Source organism: Salmo salar, chromosome ssa20, assembly GCF_905237065.1.
Source record: "Salmo salar chromosome ssa20, Ssal_v3.1, whole genome shotgun sequence".
Classification (NCBI taxonomy): Eukaryota; Metazoa; Chordata; class Actinopteri; order Salmoniformes; family Salmonidae; genus Salmo; species Salmo salar.
This window is the reverse complement of record NC_059461.1, coordinates 32515244-32532715: the sequence shown is the minus strand read 5'-3', so window position 1 is coordinate 32532715 and position 17472 is coordinate 32515244. Positions and strand designations below refer to the sequence as shown.

Genomic DNA, 17472 nt, shown 5'->3' with positions numbered 1-17472 from the left:
TAATTACTTGACACTTTGGAAATAACTCACCAAAAAATAGAGCAAACTAGAATGTTTGGCCCTAACAGAGAGTACACAGTGGCAGAATACCTGACCACTGTGACTGACCCAAAATTAAGGAAATCTTTAACTATGTACAGACTCAGTGAGCATAGCCTTGCTATTGAGAGAGGCCGTCGTAGGCAGACCTGGCTCTCAAGAGAAGACAGGCTATGTGCACACTGCCCACAAAATGAGGTGGAAACTGTGCTGCACTTCCTAACCTCCTGTCAAATGTATGACAATATTAGAGAGACATATTTCCCTCAGATTACACAGATCCACAAAAAAACTATTTTGATAAACTCCCATATCTACTGGGTGAAATACCACAGTGTGCTATCACAGCAGCATAAACCGTCACGTCCTTGACCAAGGTACATTTTTACATTTTTTACATTTTAGTCATTTTAGCAGATGCTCTTATCCAGAGCGACTTACAGTAGTGAATGCATACATTTCATTTTTAAAAAGTCCCGTACTGGTCCCCGGTGGGAATCAAACCCACAACCCTGGCGTTGAGAACACCATGCTCTACCAACTGAGCCACAGTTGGTAGGCCACCAGTACTTCCCAAACAAACAGCGCAACTGAGGGTGGGTCACGACTTCGGCAGAAGTCGTGACATCAGTAGGGTCAGTAGAATGTCTTGTATAGATAGTGTCATTTCATGAGGCTCTGAGTAAGAGTGTTGCTAGCCTTTTACTCCACCTATTCCATTGGCGGTTGAATTACATCACATGTGCGCTTACTGCACTACAGAAAACCCGCTAACCGAAAAACAATGCAGGGTATGCTCACTGAATTAAAGAGCAACTATACTCAAAATTCAAAGTTTCTTAGATTTTTCCCAGACCTCAAAAGTCATCATCTGCTGTGGTTTAAGCATTGTTGTGAACTCAGAAAATCGAATTTTGTTGTTTTTATATAAAAAAAAGTGTGAAAGAAATGGGGTAAAATATAAATAATGTGGGAAACCCAAAACCAGGAAAAACAAAACCAAGAAAACATAATTTGGGGGAAAAAATATTTTAAAAGGCCCTATGAATGTTTTTTGCTGTGCATGAGTACACTTTAAAGTGTGTCATCCTGCAGCACAGCATTTTGGGAGAAGTTGAGGTCAGGTCCAATATTGACTTTGCACCCAAGAGGAAAAGAGGTTTGGTCTTCCTGAAATATAATATAATTAAATTAGCAGACACTTTTATCCAAAGCAACTTACAGTCATGCATGAATACATTTTTACGTATGGGTGGTCCCGGGAATCGAACCCAATATCCTGGTATTGCAATTCTCTACCAAAATCAATGACATGAAATTCGTAAGGACTTAAAATCTGCATAGTTACAGTATAGAAAGGTATTATAAATCACATTTTTGTTCTCCTTTTTCAAATCAATGGAAGAGTGAATGTTCTTTCTTAAAGTTCTCCACAATGAGTTACTATACAATACTGTCAATAGTCATCAACTACAGAGAGTTATTTGGCAGTAAGCTACTACAGCTACATCCTCAACAATCGACCAAACTTTGCTAACATTCAGGGAACTGACATCACATCGTTAGCTCGAGAGAAGAAAATAGACATGTCAGATATGGATGGATGGTAGGCAGTAAGTAAGGGAGACCTAACTTGAGGAACCATCTATTAGAATTTCTTTCTGTGTCTTGTTTATTTCTCGATGCATTCACTATGCACACTTTCATCATCAACAATAACTGATGTAGGTATGACGTCAATGCAATGCAGTGCAATAGAGATCTCATCTGAGTGAGTTGTACTGTACATTAACTATGGGTTAATGTGCTGAGAGAGTGAAGGGGGGTTGTACGTGCCTGAACAGCTTGTGGATCCTGTAATGAGATCTCCAGAGATGACAAGAGTAGCTCCAAGACACAATTAGACCAGCATAGCTCTACCTCCAAGTTAGAGTAGTACAGAATAGTACAGAGGTGCAGTGTGTGTCCTTCGAGTGTGTGTGTGTTTGTATGTGTGTGTTTGCGTGTGTTTGCGTGCATGCATGCACACTTGTGTACCATCGACCGTTAAAGAATGGTGTGTACGGTACGTAAGCCATTGGGAGGCGATGAATAATAAAAAGTTATTATTACAGATGCTGTCTGTGTGAAGCATGACCAGCCATTAAAAGAAACCAGCATTTGTTGGAGGCTTGGCATTTAATGTAAGTTGAAATATTTATTCTTATCTAAATCAGCTGGTTAAGATATAATATTAGGTGCGTAGTGTAACAGTACACTATAAGTATGCCTCTAAGTTAGACAAATAGACATGAACAATTTTGCCTGCGGTTTTTAACTGTATTCTCTCAATTGCAAGCTACAATTTGCATACTTATAGTCTTTAAACCCTTTCCTGTGGCTTTCTAATGCCCTCTCCTGGCTGCTTCTCAGGACATACAGTATGTGTAAAGAATTTGACATGTTTTTACTGACATTGTATGGAGAGGCATCTGACCTCCACATAGCTTAGATGGAAAATAAATTAATTTAATAAGCAATTAATTTACTGCACGGTAGTTATTGTACTTAGGAATATACAACAAGAGTATACATTATGGGCTACTCTCTTATATCCAGTACTGCTCTGCTCTGAACTTATCAACAAGGCTGTCAGTCAGAGCTACTTCAAACGTAAAGGGAATAACTACACTAACTATAAGAACAATCCCAACAGCACGCATATGTCTATATCCAGCTCCCAGCATGAGTGCTGTAAACAAAGACATTGATTAGACAGCAGAGCAGGAGACAAGAAAACATTTCAGCTCATTACACTCAGCTGTGGGTCAATATGTGTTCCTGTTCAACTCCTCAGCAGTGAAGTCAAAGAAAGTAAAATCTATAGAGAGACATATAGCGGCACAGCAGGAATATATCATGAGATGTAATTAAGATGGCGGCGCTGAGGAGGGTGCTCGTCTTGCAGGTTCCTACTCGACTTTGCTTTTTTTATGGAATTTTTTTTGTTAATTGTTACTTTGTTTGCTCAGAATGTTTGTGCAATAATTTCCCTATGACTGACAAACACTTCTGGATCATGAATCAGAATCTATACACTGACTGTATCTCTCAGCCTCCCAGATCTGGAATAATACATTCACTCTTTTGTTCCCCTCACAGTGGGCTTCCTGTTGCTTCTGACCAAGATGACCAAAGGCAACACTGGTGATGAAGAAGAGGAAGGAAGGGGGACTCCAAGCTAGGCTGAAAAGACTGGTTACACAGCCTCCTCTTCCTAGTATTCTGATGGCTAATGCCCAATCGCTGTAAAATAAACGTTGAACTCAGAGAAAGGCTTCAATCGCAGAGGAACATCTGGGAATGCTGTGTCTTTGTTTTTACAGAGACATGGCTTATGGCAATACACTTGACTCTGCTATTCAACCAGATGGCTTTTCCATTTTCCTTATGGATCGAACGGTGGCTTCAGGTAAGAGTAGGGGGGAGGGGTATGTTTTCTCATCAACAATTCCTGGTGTACCGAACTTAAAAACATCTCGAGCTCCTGTTCACCAGACTTTCTGATGCTAAAATGCAGACCCCACTATATGCAGAGGTAATTCACGTGTGTTATTATCACAGCTGTTTACATTCCGCCACAAGCAAACACCAGGTCGTGACTCGTCGAACTGTACAAGATCATTAGCCAGCAAGAATTCTCTCATCCAGAAGCAGTCTTTATTGTCACTGGTAATTTTAACCAAGCACATTTAAAACACATTTTTCCAAAATATCATCAATATGTATCCTGCCCCACAAGAAAAAAACTAGTTTTGGACCATATATACAGAACATTTATAACACGTACAAAGCCATCTCACGCCCTCCTACTCCCCCCTACAAGCAGAAACTTAAGAGGGAGCCACCAACACAGAGAATAGTGAGGCGCTGGACAGAGGAGGCAGACTCAATGCTGCAGGACTGTTTTGAGATAATGATTGGAATATGTTCAAAGATTCATCCACCCAGGACTCATCCATCAACAATGAGGAATATACGTAATCAGTCAAACTTTAATTGGTGTTTCGACAACTCAGACTCTCGACACATGTGGCAAGGACTACAGACTATCACAGGCTACAAAGGCGAATTCAGCTGTGTGGTGCCCACTGAAGCCTCCCTCCCAGATGAGCTTAACACATTTTATGCTTGCTTTGATGCAGAAAATACCAAGCCATCCAGGAAGACTTTTGCTGCTCTGGATGAACAGGTACTTTCACTCTCCGAGGCTGGTGTGAGGAAAACTCTCAAGAGTGAATACTCACAAAGCCGCCGGCCCAGATGGCATCCCTGGCCGTGTCCTCAGAGTGTGTGCTGACCAGCTGGGGGGTATCTTCTCGAATATCTTCAACCTGTTCCAATCCCAGGCCATAGTGGGCACTGCTTCCCAGTGCCGAAGAAAAACAAGGTGACATGCTCAAATGACAATCGCCCCGTCGCACTCACCCCGCTCACCATGAAGTGCTTAGAGAGGCTGATCATGGCCTACATCAAGGCCAGCATGCCAGGCACACTGGACCCTCTAATTGACCTACCCTCTAACAGATCTACGGAAGATGCCATTTTCATCATTATTCACATGACTGTAACACATCTGGACAAGAGGAACACCTATGTGAGAATGCTGTTCATTGACTACAGTTCAGTATTCAACACTATTGTTCCCTCCAAGCTCGACACCAAGCTCACATCCCTGGGTCTGGACACCAACTGGATCCTGGACTTTCTGACGGCCAGACCACAGGCTGTGAGGATTTGCAACAACACCTCCTCTATACTGATTCTTAACACAGGGGCCCCCCAGGAGTGTGTCCTCAGCCCTCTGCTGTACTCCCTGTTCATCCACGACTGTGTGGCTTTGCGCGACTTCATCATCAAATTTGCTGACGACACCAGGGTTGTAGGTATGATAACCAACAATGACAAGTCAGCCTATAGGGTGTTGGAAAGTGAACTGGCATTCTGGTGCCAGGACAACAACCTCTCCCTCAACGTCATCAAAACAAAGGAGTTGTTTGTTGACTTTAAAAAGCAGAGGAAGCGATCTGCATAAACGGGACTGCGGTAGAGAGAGTCAGCAGTTTCAAGTTCCTCGGCGTCTACATCACTGAGGACTTGACATGGACCAACAACATCACCACTTTGAAGTTTGTGGAAATGTGAAATTAATGTAGGATAATATAACACATTAGATCTGGTAAAAGATAATATGACCAAAAAACATATTTTTTTTCATCATCTTTGAAATGCAAGCGAAAGGCCATACATTGAGAAAGGATTCTGGGTGTAATTTAGATGTTGTCTACAAGATGGCAGCAGTGTGTGTGCAAAGTTTCAGACTGATCCAGTGAAGAATTAGATCACTACACAATATTTTTATCAAGTCTGCCAGGAGTTTGCCCAAATGTGCTGAATTGGTCAATTTATACATTTTCAAGTACATAACTGTAGAGAACAATCACAAATGTAAGTTTACACACTCCCAGGAATGTCATACATGATGGATCATTAGCTTCCCTAAAGAAAATACACTAACCTTCACACATCTAGATGGCTGGGTGAGGTGGGTGTGGAGCCAGAGACAGCAGTGGGGTCAAACTGAAGAACCCAGTTCCTACATATGAATTTAAAATAGATTTTACCAAACAAAACTATGCTACATTTTATCTCTGGGACCCGCAGGATGACAAATCACAGCAAGATTACTGAATGTAAGTACATTATTTACCTTCAGAGGTGAATGTATCAAACCAGTTGCCGTGATGAAAGTGTTTTGTTGTTGTGCACTATCCTCAAACAATAGCATGGTATTTGTTTGCTGTAATAGCTACTGTAAATTGGACACCGCAGTTAGACTAACAAAAATGTAAGCTTTTTGCCCATACAGTGAGGGGAAAAAAGTATTTGATCCCCTGCTGATTTTGTATGTTTGCCCACTGACAAAGAAATGATCAGTCTATAATTTTAATGGTAGGTTTATTTGAACAGTGAGAGTCAGAATAACAACAAAAAAATCCAGAAAAACACATGTCAAAAATGTTATAAATTGATTAGCATTTTAATGAGGGAAATAAGTATTTGACCCCCTCTCAATCAGAAAGATTTAGGGCTCCCAGGTGTCTTTTATACAGGTAACGAGCTGAGATTAGGAGCACACTCTTAAAGGGAGTGCTCCTAATTTCAGCTTGTTACCTGTATAAAAGACACCTGTCCACAGAAGCAATCAATCAATCAGATTCCAAACTCTCCACCATGACCAAGACCAAAGAGCTCTCCAAGGATGTCAGGGACAAGATTGTAGACCTACACAAGGCTGGAATGGGCTACAAGACCATCGCCAAGCAGCATGGTGAGAAGGTGACAACATTTGGTGTGATTATTCGCAAATGGAAGAAACACAAAAGAACTGTCAATATCCCTCGGCCTGGGGCTCCATGCAAGATCTCACCTCGTGGAGTTGCAATGATCATGAGAACGGTGAGGAATCAGCCCAGAACTATACGGGAGGATCTTGTCAATGATCTCAAGGCAGCTGGGACCATAGTCACCAAGAAAACAATTGGTAACACACTACGCCGTGAAGGACTGAAATCCTGCAGCGCCCACAAGGTCCCTATGCTCAAGAAAGCACATATACATGCCTGTCTGAAGTTTGCCAATGAACATCTGAATGATTCAGAGGACAACTGGGTGAAAGTGTTGTGGTCAGATGAGACCAAAATGGAGCTCTTTGGCATCAACTCAACTCGCCGTGTTTAGAGGAGGAGGAATGCTGCGTATGACCCGAAGAACCCCATCCCCACCGTCAAACATGGAGGTGGAAACATTATGCTTTGGGGGTGTTTTTCTGCTAAGGGGACAGGACAACTTCACCGCAACAAAAGGACGATGGACGGGGCCATGTACCGTCAAATATTGGGTGAGAACCTTCTTCCCTCAGCCAGGGCATTGAAAATGGATCGCGGATGGGTATTCCAGCATGACAATGACCCAAAACACATGGCCAAGGCAACAAAGGAGTGACTCAAGAAGAAGCACATTATTAAGGTCCTGGAGTGGCCTAGCCAGTCTCCAGACCTTAATCCCATAGAAAATCTGTGGAGGGAGCTGAAGGTTCGAGTTGCCAAACGGTTCGAGTTGCCAGACTCGAAACCTTAATGACTTGGAGAAGATCTGCAAAGAGGAGGTTTGCACACATCCTGAGATGTGTGCAAACCTGGTGGCCAACTACAAGAAACGTCTGACCTCAGTACTTGGTGGTAAAACGCTTGTTGGCAATCACAAAGTCATGTTTTGCAGAGGGGTCAAATACTTATTTCCCTCATTAAAATGCAAATCATTTTATAACATTTTTGACATGCGTTTTTCTGGATTTTTTTGTTGTTACTCTGTCTCTCACTGTTCAAATAAACCTACCATTAAAAACATAGACTGATCCTTTCTTTGTCAGTGGGCAAACGTACAAAATCAGCAGGGGATCAAATACTTTTTTCTCTCACTGTATAAGATGTCTATGTCCCGGAAAGTTGGCTGTTGTTTACAACATCATTCTAGTCACATTATCGCATATTGAGCAACAACTGTCCCAGTTTAGGGACACCGATCCCATAGAGGTTTTAACCTGTCTCCTCCCTTCATCTACACTGATTAAAGTGGATTTAATAAGTGACATTAATAAGGGATCATACATAGCTTTCACCTGGTCAGTCTATTTCATGGAAAGGGGGATACCTACAGTAGTCAGTTGTACAACTGAACTGTGTCTTCCGCATTTAACCCAACCCCTCTGAATCAGAGAAGTGCTGGGGCTGCCATAATCGACTTCCACGTCTTCGGCGCCCGGGGAGCAGTGGGTTAACTGCCTTGCTCAGGGGCAGAACGACAGATTTTTAGCTTGTCAGCTCAGGGATTTGATCCAGCAACCTTTCAGTTACTGGCCCAATTCTCTAACCACTAGGCTACCTGCTGCCGGTGTTCTTAATGTTTTGTATACTCAGTGATCATTCATGCAACACACATTATGATTGATAAATGCAGTACCATTTCAAGACTTGCTCCCCAATACCTATTCCAAAAACGTGTAAATATTGGACTATAAATTATTATTTCCTTTGTTATACTTATGCTAAAATGTTTATTCTATTCTACTGAGCCATTTACTTTATGTTCATATTCTTATCTTTTATTATTTTTTATTGTTGTAGCATTGTCGAGAAGGAACCTGCAAGTAAGCATTTCGTTGGACGGTGTATACCATGTGTATCCTGCTCATACGACTAATAAAACTTGAAACTTGATGAAGCAGGCTCATTATGAGATCATTTTTGATAGTCTCAGGGTGATTCAGAGTGAATTTGTGTTGTGTGGTGTGCCAGTGAAGTGAAAATAAATGCAATTTATATCGAGAATCACGTATAGAGAGCACAGGCAACACAATAATAATATCATTGTGAAGCATGTTCATCAGATCATTGTATTTCCACAGACCCAGAGTGGATTCATTGGTTTGGTGTAGTGTGGCAGGAAACAGCTTGCTGACTCTGAGAGTTATACAGGCAGCAGAATGTTGTCGGACTGGAGTGTTCTTTTATGCAAATGTCCAGTCAAGGTCACCTAAGTCTACCTTTGTGCTCATTTTGCATCAAAGTGACAGTTTTAATGGTTCCGCTTCCAAAATGCCAAAAAAACAATGTAATGACCTGAGGGAGAATATTAATAACAATATATTATTTATTACATTTCTAAAGTGCTTTTCACTATAGAGAATAATCTCAAAGTGCATAAAATAAAAATAAATAAAAACAAATTGACACAAGACAGGGCAACTGACATAATTAACCCAGATAACGCTACAAGGGACAAGGACACCAAGGAACACAGCTATCAACAGAAAGCCTTTCTACAGAGAAAGGTCTTTAGGCCCGTTTTAAAGGAGCCCAGAGTCTGTGGTGCCTTCAGGTGGTCATGGAGAGCATTCCAGAGGCTCGGGGCGGTCGAGCTGAAAGCCCGATCCCCTAAGGAGTAGCGCATGGTCCTGGGGTCGTGGAGGAGAACGCATTACCCATATCATAACAGGGAGTGCGTGTGAGGTCACTCTCCAAAGGAAGGCTTTTCTAACCCTCTGAACTCTTTCTGGGGCTTTATCACACCAAAGGAAGATTATACTGTGAAATTAAAACTGTGCTGTACCACCTCTGGGTATTGGTTCATTTTTGCTGCATATGTAGCTTATTTTATATGTGACCATGTATACTGCTGCTGGTACATTTCCCCTGAATAATTTGGGTTCTAAGCAGATATCACATCTACCATTAAATTAAAATATGTGTGGCTGAGAAATGATGCAGACCTTCCTTATTTGTTATCTGGCTATGATTGAAAGGGGGTTCATAGTCTTCACAGTCAATGTAATGCAGTCAGACTGTCAGAGGAGCCCTGCATCTAATCCTCTTTGATATTTCAAAGAGGCTGCTTACAGGAATACCTAATGGGGGTGTAGACACAATGTACTGGAGTGATGTATTCTACAGCAGTGATTGTATGAAGAGAGTAGCCTGTACAATCCATTTAACAAACCAGTATAGAAAGAGGAAAATGGCTACATCTCTGTTCTACACAGAACCCAAGGACTAGAGGAAACAATTACTAAACACATTGCTAAAGCACAAAGGTCCAATTGTTGAGAGTTAAGTTGTGACCTCTGAAATGCCATCGCAGTAGATTGTCTGCATTCAACGTCGACACTTACAGATAAGCAGCATTAGCACTATAGTAACTATGTCATGTTGTCGTATTATTGGATAACAATTTCGTAAATGACTAAAATGTAAATGTATATGAATCAATCCCTAAACGTAGAATATGTTACTCTGAGCAATTATCAGAATACCTTCTACAAAGGAATATAGACACAAACTTTTCACAGGAACCGGTTAAGAAAGCCTCGTCATGTTCATACCATTTTTTTTGACGTCATTAATTGTAGTCAACATTATCAATAGGTTGGATGAACATAAGGAACTGTATAATACCCTGCCAAATGATGCCATTTGTTTCAGGCAGATCATCAGTGTGAACTACTGTAGAAGGCAGGTCAACTGGCAATGGCACAAGGATGAAGCCATCTAATTGAATTGTCAAAGACAACCCCTGCACTGCACTGCCTGTCCATTGGCTCTCCTCCAAGTCTCTAATAACACGGCTGAATGAAATCAATCTCCCCTAGCATTGATGTGGTAATGCGACATTCATACTTTTATGTGTGCAGTAGAGTGGAATCAAGTACTGCAGTGGAGTGGACACAGTTGACTAGGTGATCTGTGCTGATCTGCTCAATGTCACTTATACCTTAGAGACGCACTGGACATATATGCCTGTGCATGCGTGACTGCCTTTTTATTTCCATCAATGGGAGTTACATTTGCTCTTTCATTTGCTGGGTGTTGCATTTACTCTTTCATTTGCTGGGAGTTACATTTGCTATTTCATTTGCTGGGAGTTACATTTGCTCTTTCATTTGCTGGGAGTTACATTTGCTCTTTCATTTGCTGGGTGTTGCATTTGCTGTTTCTCTAACAATGTTCATTACAGTAGTTGCAGGACTTTGGCTCAAAACGCCTGCTGAACATACAATATGCCTCTGCAGATCATCTGATAAAGTAGCAGAAATTACCTATTTGATGGAGGCTGGTGTTCAAGTGTTCACTTGAAACCAAAAGTAGTGACTTCAAAAACAAAAATAAGTGACTTTCAAAACACAACAAAAAGTGGTATCACTTCATTTGAAGGGTACCTATATGAGGAATTCATAACACATTTATAAGTAGTAAGTAAGCATTTCATAGCTGCTAATATCAACTGCAAGTTGATGTCCACCTTATCCACTGTAAAGATTATTGTTTATTGAAAACAACTAAAGTTAGTTGTTTTAAATAAACAGACAGAACTGCAGACAGCCTGCTCCCTCAGATCATAGTGTACAGTTAGCAGTAAGTGCTTAAGTTACCATTAAGATTATGCCTCACTGTTGGACCACACTCTCGCATTAGCATTTTAATGTGCCGCTCTTACCTCAATTAAGACTTCCATTAGCTATGGTGCTCTTCTTAATAAAACTCTTAGGTTCTGTTCCAATATCCATACAATTCAGAACCATATACAGAGTTTGGAAAACCCACTATTCACAACAATAAAGGACGCCATAATAGTACCAGCAGTTATTATGTAACTTTCAATATGTTCTCAAAATAAAATGTTAAAGCAGGTGACTATGGTAGTTTCATGAAGGTAGTTTGTTAAATTATTACAAGTATGATTGTGCAGGGATAGATACAGAGACCAGAACAGACAAAGCCCTGCGTCTTCAGAGCAAATGTCAATCCATTCTAGGACACTCTAATCCTTGTTTAAATGCCAATCGGAGATCAGACTGAGAGAAAGTGAAAATGAAAGATTCGGGGTCCAGTCTCAACAGATGTGGCTCATATTAGGATGAGGAGAGAGCAGACTTTGATTTGTATCATTTTTCGAAAAACTGGAAGTATTTCATCTTTTTGTCAGAACATTTCTGCACAACTATTGTTGGAATGTCTTTGTAAAAGCCATACATGTATGCCACTGCATCTTGGCTCTACTAAAGATGTATTCGCTACCAGGCTTTGGGCATAACCTGAGAATATTTTCCCTAACACAAGCCTTGCTCCTATTGTACAGTACATGGCTTTCATACTAATATAATGCTGCCAATGAAAGATAGCTATAAGGACATGAATTTCAAGTCAGTGACTAATTTCTGCTGCTACTGTGTATTACCATCATTGTCGCAGAGTCAGTTTGACCAAGGGTGTCACTTATAGGCTATTTTCATTTGCAATAATGATGTCCGCCATGGCTTGAGGCCACAATGTACTCTCAACGGCCATGTGAATGAAGATGAGTCTCTCTTTATCTCACTCAATAATCAACCATGTCTGTTCAAATGTATGCAGTCCCCCATGCCCTTGATTCAGTTTCTAGAAGGGAAATTTGCACAGCACACGTACGTGATATAGTCGGCCAGTACAGAATCATAGCCTTCTTCTACTACTCAGGGACAAAGCAGATCCATCAAGGTCTTTCCTGGGGGAGGGAGAGAGAGAGATTTTCTTACTCCTAGATAACCTCTGCAATCAGCCCTTAGAGGACAACTCAGTGTGATAAAATACATCACCCGCACCTCCTCTCCAATGGAAAATCAACATTTAATCACCATTTCTGTGCCGTACCAGGAGATGATTATCATTAGGGGAAAGTAGCTCATCTTAAAAAAGTGACTGTGGACTAATGCATACCAATTTCTTACCTCCTATTTACAGGAAACATTGCAGAGGACACACAGATAATAGGGGGGAATATGTAAACTCAGCAAAAAAAGAAACACCCCTTTTTCAGGACCCTGTCTTTCAAAGATAATTCGTAAAAATCCAAATAACTTCACAGATCTTCATTGTATACACTGTTTCCCATGCTTGTTCAATGAACCATAAACAATGAATGAACATGCACCTGTGGAATGGTCGTTAAGACACTAACAGCTTACAGACGGTAGGCAATTAAGGTCACAGTTATGAAAACTTAGGACGCTAAAGAGGCCTTTCTACTGACTCTGAAAAACACCAAAAGAAAGATGCCCAGGGTCCCTGCTCATCTGCGTGAACGTGCCTTAGGCATGCTGCAAGGAGGCATGAGGACTGCAGATGTGGCCAGGGCAATAAATTGCAATGTCCGTACTGTGAGACGCCTAAGACAGCGCTACAGGGAGACAGGACGAACAGCTGATCATCCTCGCAGTGGCAGAACACGTGTAACAACACCTGCACAGGATCGGTACATCCAAAAGTCACACCTGCGGGACAGGTACAGGATGGCAACAACAACTGCTCGAGTTATACCAGGAATGCACAATCCCTCTATCAGTGCTCAGACTGTCCGCAATAGGCTGAGAGAGGCTGGACTGAGGGCTTGTTGGCCTGTTGTAAGGCAGGTCCTCACCAGACATCACCGGCAACAACATTGCCTATGGGCACAAACCCACCGTCGCTGGACCAGACAGGACTGGCAAAAAGAGCTCTGCACTGACGAGCCACGGTTTTGTCTCACCAGGGGTGATGGTCGGATTCGCGTTTATCGTCAAAGGAATGAGCGTTACACCGAGGCCTGTACTCTGGAGCGGGATCGATTTGGAGGTGGAGGGTTCGTCATGGTCTGGGGCGGTGTGTCACAGCATCATCGGACTGAGCTTGTTGTCATTGCAGGCAATCTCAATGCTGTGTGTTACAGGGAAGACATCCTCCTCCCTCATGTGGTACCCTTCCTGCAGGCTCATCCTGACATGAACCTCCAGCATGACAATGCCACCAGCCATACTGCTCGTTCTGTGTGTGATTTCCCTGCAAGACATGAATGTCAGTGTTCTGCCATAGCCAGCGAAGAGCCTGGATCTCAATCCCATTGAGCACGTCTGGGACCTGTTGGATTGGAGGGTGAGGGCTATGGCCAATCCCCCAAGAAATGTCCGGGAACTTGCAGGTGCCTTAGTGGAAGAGTAGGGTAACATCTCACAGCAAGAACTGGCACATCTGGTGCAGTCCATGAGGAGGAGATGCACTGCACATTTTTTTAATGTCTTAGAATCTTTTAATTTGTCAGTACACCTCAGTAAGAGTATTGACATAATGTGGGGTTACACTGGATTATTATCCCTGTTTTTGTTGAAGACAGCCCCAGTGACATGTTCATTTTGAAATCATGCTCCCCTGGGCTCCTTCTTAACCCCCAAAAAGAACAAAATGACAAAGTTTTTATCAGACTCAAGTTAGACCAGTGAAATTAGTTTTGCTTGCTTGTATCAGCGGTGGCGATGCGGCTATTACAGCAAGGCCCTTGCGAGAGTAAAGCTACACTGTCCAATCACCAATGATTTATGGTCTGTTTGTTTCATGAGATGGAAAGGTTAGCCTTTGATACCCACAAACAATTGTGGCACCGGTGCTCTTCCCTCTGAATTGATTCTCTTCTCTATTTGCTTTGGAAAATGCACTTACTCAACCTCAAGATCAATTGCTTTTCACCATTTATGGTCTTCAGAAGGGGGAAAAATTGAAATTATTACAACAAAGGTAAATGGCATGCATGAAAAATATTTTGTTTCTTTCAGGTGTACCCATGTAATTTATTTTTGTCTGAAAAGTGTCTACAAAATAGTAAGAAATGAATAGCCCAAACAAATCATCATCAGCAAGCCAATTATGTGTGGTGATGTGGAAATAAATTGATATCTATCATTGACATGCAGAATTTGTGTTGAATGGCTCCCTGCATGAAACTCATCAATGCCTTATATTGTAGTCTTTGAACAGTATGCTATCCCTTCACTATAAGCTGTGCCATAGGACTAGTTGGAAAATAGCAGTTTATAATTGTTCACCTTCTACCCATTTGCAGTAATCTGAAATGCCACATGCCTTTCTGCTTTTACATAACACATTACACAACTCTGCATTAGTTATTGGATGGAGCCTGCATCCTGCAATACATTTCCTTGTCTCCTCATTTAAAAAAGGGCAAATGTAAGTTTGGAGGAGAAATAATGCAGTATTAATGATATTGTGACATGCCACTGTCCTGTTTTACAGTTAATGAAAATGTCACCAACCTAAGACGACGTTACATAACCTTTCTTTGTTCTCTCATTCTTAAATAAAGAGACAATGGCTGTGTACCAAATGGCACCGTATTACCTATTTAATGGACCACTTTTGACCAGAGCCCTATGGGCCCTGGTCAAAAGTAGTACACTGTATAGGCAATAGGGTGCATTTTGGGACTAAGACAATGTATTCCAGTTCCACTCAGATTGTAAAACAGCGCATTGATTCAGATCAGAGTGTATTTTACAGGTTGGTCTGGGATTCTTCTGCGTCCATTTGTTTCCCATCTTGCCAAAGACCTCTCAATAACATACAAGGTGCCATCCTATATCGACAGGACTTTAAATGTTTTTAGTGTTTGATTGATGATGAGATGAAGCAGTAACCATCCTCCATGCTTTCTGGGGCTGTATCTCTACTGTGAGATGGGCCATAATTTATTGAGTCTCGTTGACTTAGGTGGCAAACCAAACCCAAACATAATTTTCTCAATGTTGTTTTATGTTTATAGTTTCTCCTGTTGGGTACTGGTACTGTGCTTCCACTGCTTGAAAGTCATTATTAAAATCACCATGCATTTTCCTTCATTAGTATAAGGATGTAGAAGGGCATATTGTGACTTCCTAGTTCATTTTCCCTTGCATCACATTTTGGCGGCTTTCCCATGAAGTCTTCAATCAGGGCTAGGAGATTATCGTCCCTAAGAACAATTCATCTAAATTATGAAATTTTACCCATGAAGTAAACACAATATATTTGAAAACAATTGTATGCACTGCGGCTGGTAATTAATTATGTCTTGTAAAAGGACTGTGTACAACAACAATGTTTTAATTTGGGATCCTCAGGAACGGTCATTAATCTTCCAGCTTATCGTAAATTATCTACCTTATTGTTTTTTTATTCACTCCCCCTGTATATGCCCACACATGTTTTTGTATTATCTTTATTCATTTATATTCTGGCAGAGGTACCTCAGATTTCCAAGGGGAAAATAAACAGGCCATCTTATCCCCAGAGCATTATTCAGAACATCAGAGTTTGTGAAATATGAGAGAGGTGGTATTGCAAGTCTGCAATAGATTTGACCATCCTCTTAGGACACGTGGTAAATAAAATAAAATAAAATTAAATGTTATTTGTCACATGCCCAAATACAACACGTGTAAACCTTACCGTGAAATGCTGACTTACATGTAAGTAACTAGGACATAGCAATGATTCTGAAACACATACTGTCAAATCACACTAGCTTTAACTTGAGTACAAGTTAACAGAGTCCAGTTATTCTCCATGTCATACTGATAAACACTATCATTACTCTGAGTCAGTCCTTTTAAGTTTCAAAGAGACGAGAGCTGTTTTGACAGCTCTGTCGCACAGTGTTTGATCCACAGTATTTCTGAGACAGGTTGGGACCTCCAGGGTCTGACAAGAGTCAGTGTTGCCGTGGTGCCCCGGGGGATGGAATATCAGCCATGGTCTCTCAGATCAGAGCTGAGGGATCCCTCTTGCTTGCCTTCCCAGGCAGCTAAGCATCCCTGCTCCCCAGCCAGACCTCCAGAAAGCACAATGGTGGACACTGTCAGAAAATATGGGGCATTTGACTGCTACTTCTCATAAGGGAGCTCTTTACTCTAACCAATGAGAAGACCGAGACACTTTGCTCTTTGGCGTGAATGAGTGACATTGTGGTGTACATAACTGGGAGATGAAATAGGTCATTATCAGACTCATTCTAGTTATTTAACTTCCAGTACACCCACAATACAAATGCCCAAACAATACAAAGGGAACAATACAAAAATAATATTACATTTGATTCTACATCCATATTCTGAAAATGTCAAATCTAAAACATTTCCATTTACGTCATTTAGCAGACGCTCTTATCCAGAGTGACTTACAAATTGGTGCATTCACCTTATGATATCCAGTGGAACAACCACTTCACAATAGTACATCTATAAATAGATATATATATTTTGTTTAATTTGGGGGGGGTTAGAAGGATTACTTAATCCTATCCCAGGTATTACTTAAAGAGGTGGGGTTTCAGGTGTCTCCGGAAGGTGGTGATTGACTCCGCTGTCCTGGCGCCGTGAGGGAGATTGTTCCACCATTGGGGTGCCAGAGCAGCGAACAGTTTTGACTGGGCTGAGCGGGAACTGTGCTTCCGCAGAGGTAGGGGGGCCAACAGGCCAGAGGTGGATGAACGCAGTGCCCTTGTTTGGGTGTAGGGACTGATCAGAGCCTGAAGGTACGGAGGTGCCGTTCCCCTCACAGCTCCGTAGGCAAGCACCATGGTCTTGTAGCAAATGCGAGCTTTAACTGGAAGCCAGTGGAGTGTGCGGAGGAGCGGGGTGACGTGAGAGAACTTGGGAAGGTTGAACACCAGACGGGCTGCGGCGTTCTGGATGAGTTGTAGGGGTTTAATGGCACAGGCAGGGAGCCCAGCCAACAGCGAGTTGCAGTAATCCAGACGGGAGATGACAAGTGCCTGGATTAGGACCTGCGCCGCTTCCTGTGTAAGGCAGGGTCGTACTCTGCGAATGTTGTAGAGCATGAACCTACAGGATCGGGTCACCGCCTTGATGTTAGCGGAGAACGACAGGGTATTGTCCAGGGTCATGCCAAGGCTCTTAGCACTCTGGGAGGAGGACACAATGGAGTTGTCAACCGTGATGGCGAGATCATGGAACGGGCAGTCCTTCCCTGGGAGGAA

The 17472-nt window shown here is 41.9% G+C and overlaps 1 non-coding gene across 1 annotated transcript; it reads right to left on the bottom strand.

Moving 5' to 3' along the window:
• Positions 1–521: 521 nt before the first annotated feature.
• On the bottom strand, positions 522–601 carry trnae-cuc (transfer RNA glutamic acid (anticodon CUC)). Its single transcript has one exon. It is a non-coding gene; the product is annotated as a tRNA-Glu (tRNA).
• Positions 602–17472: the final 16871 nt, after the last annotated feature.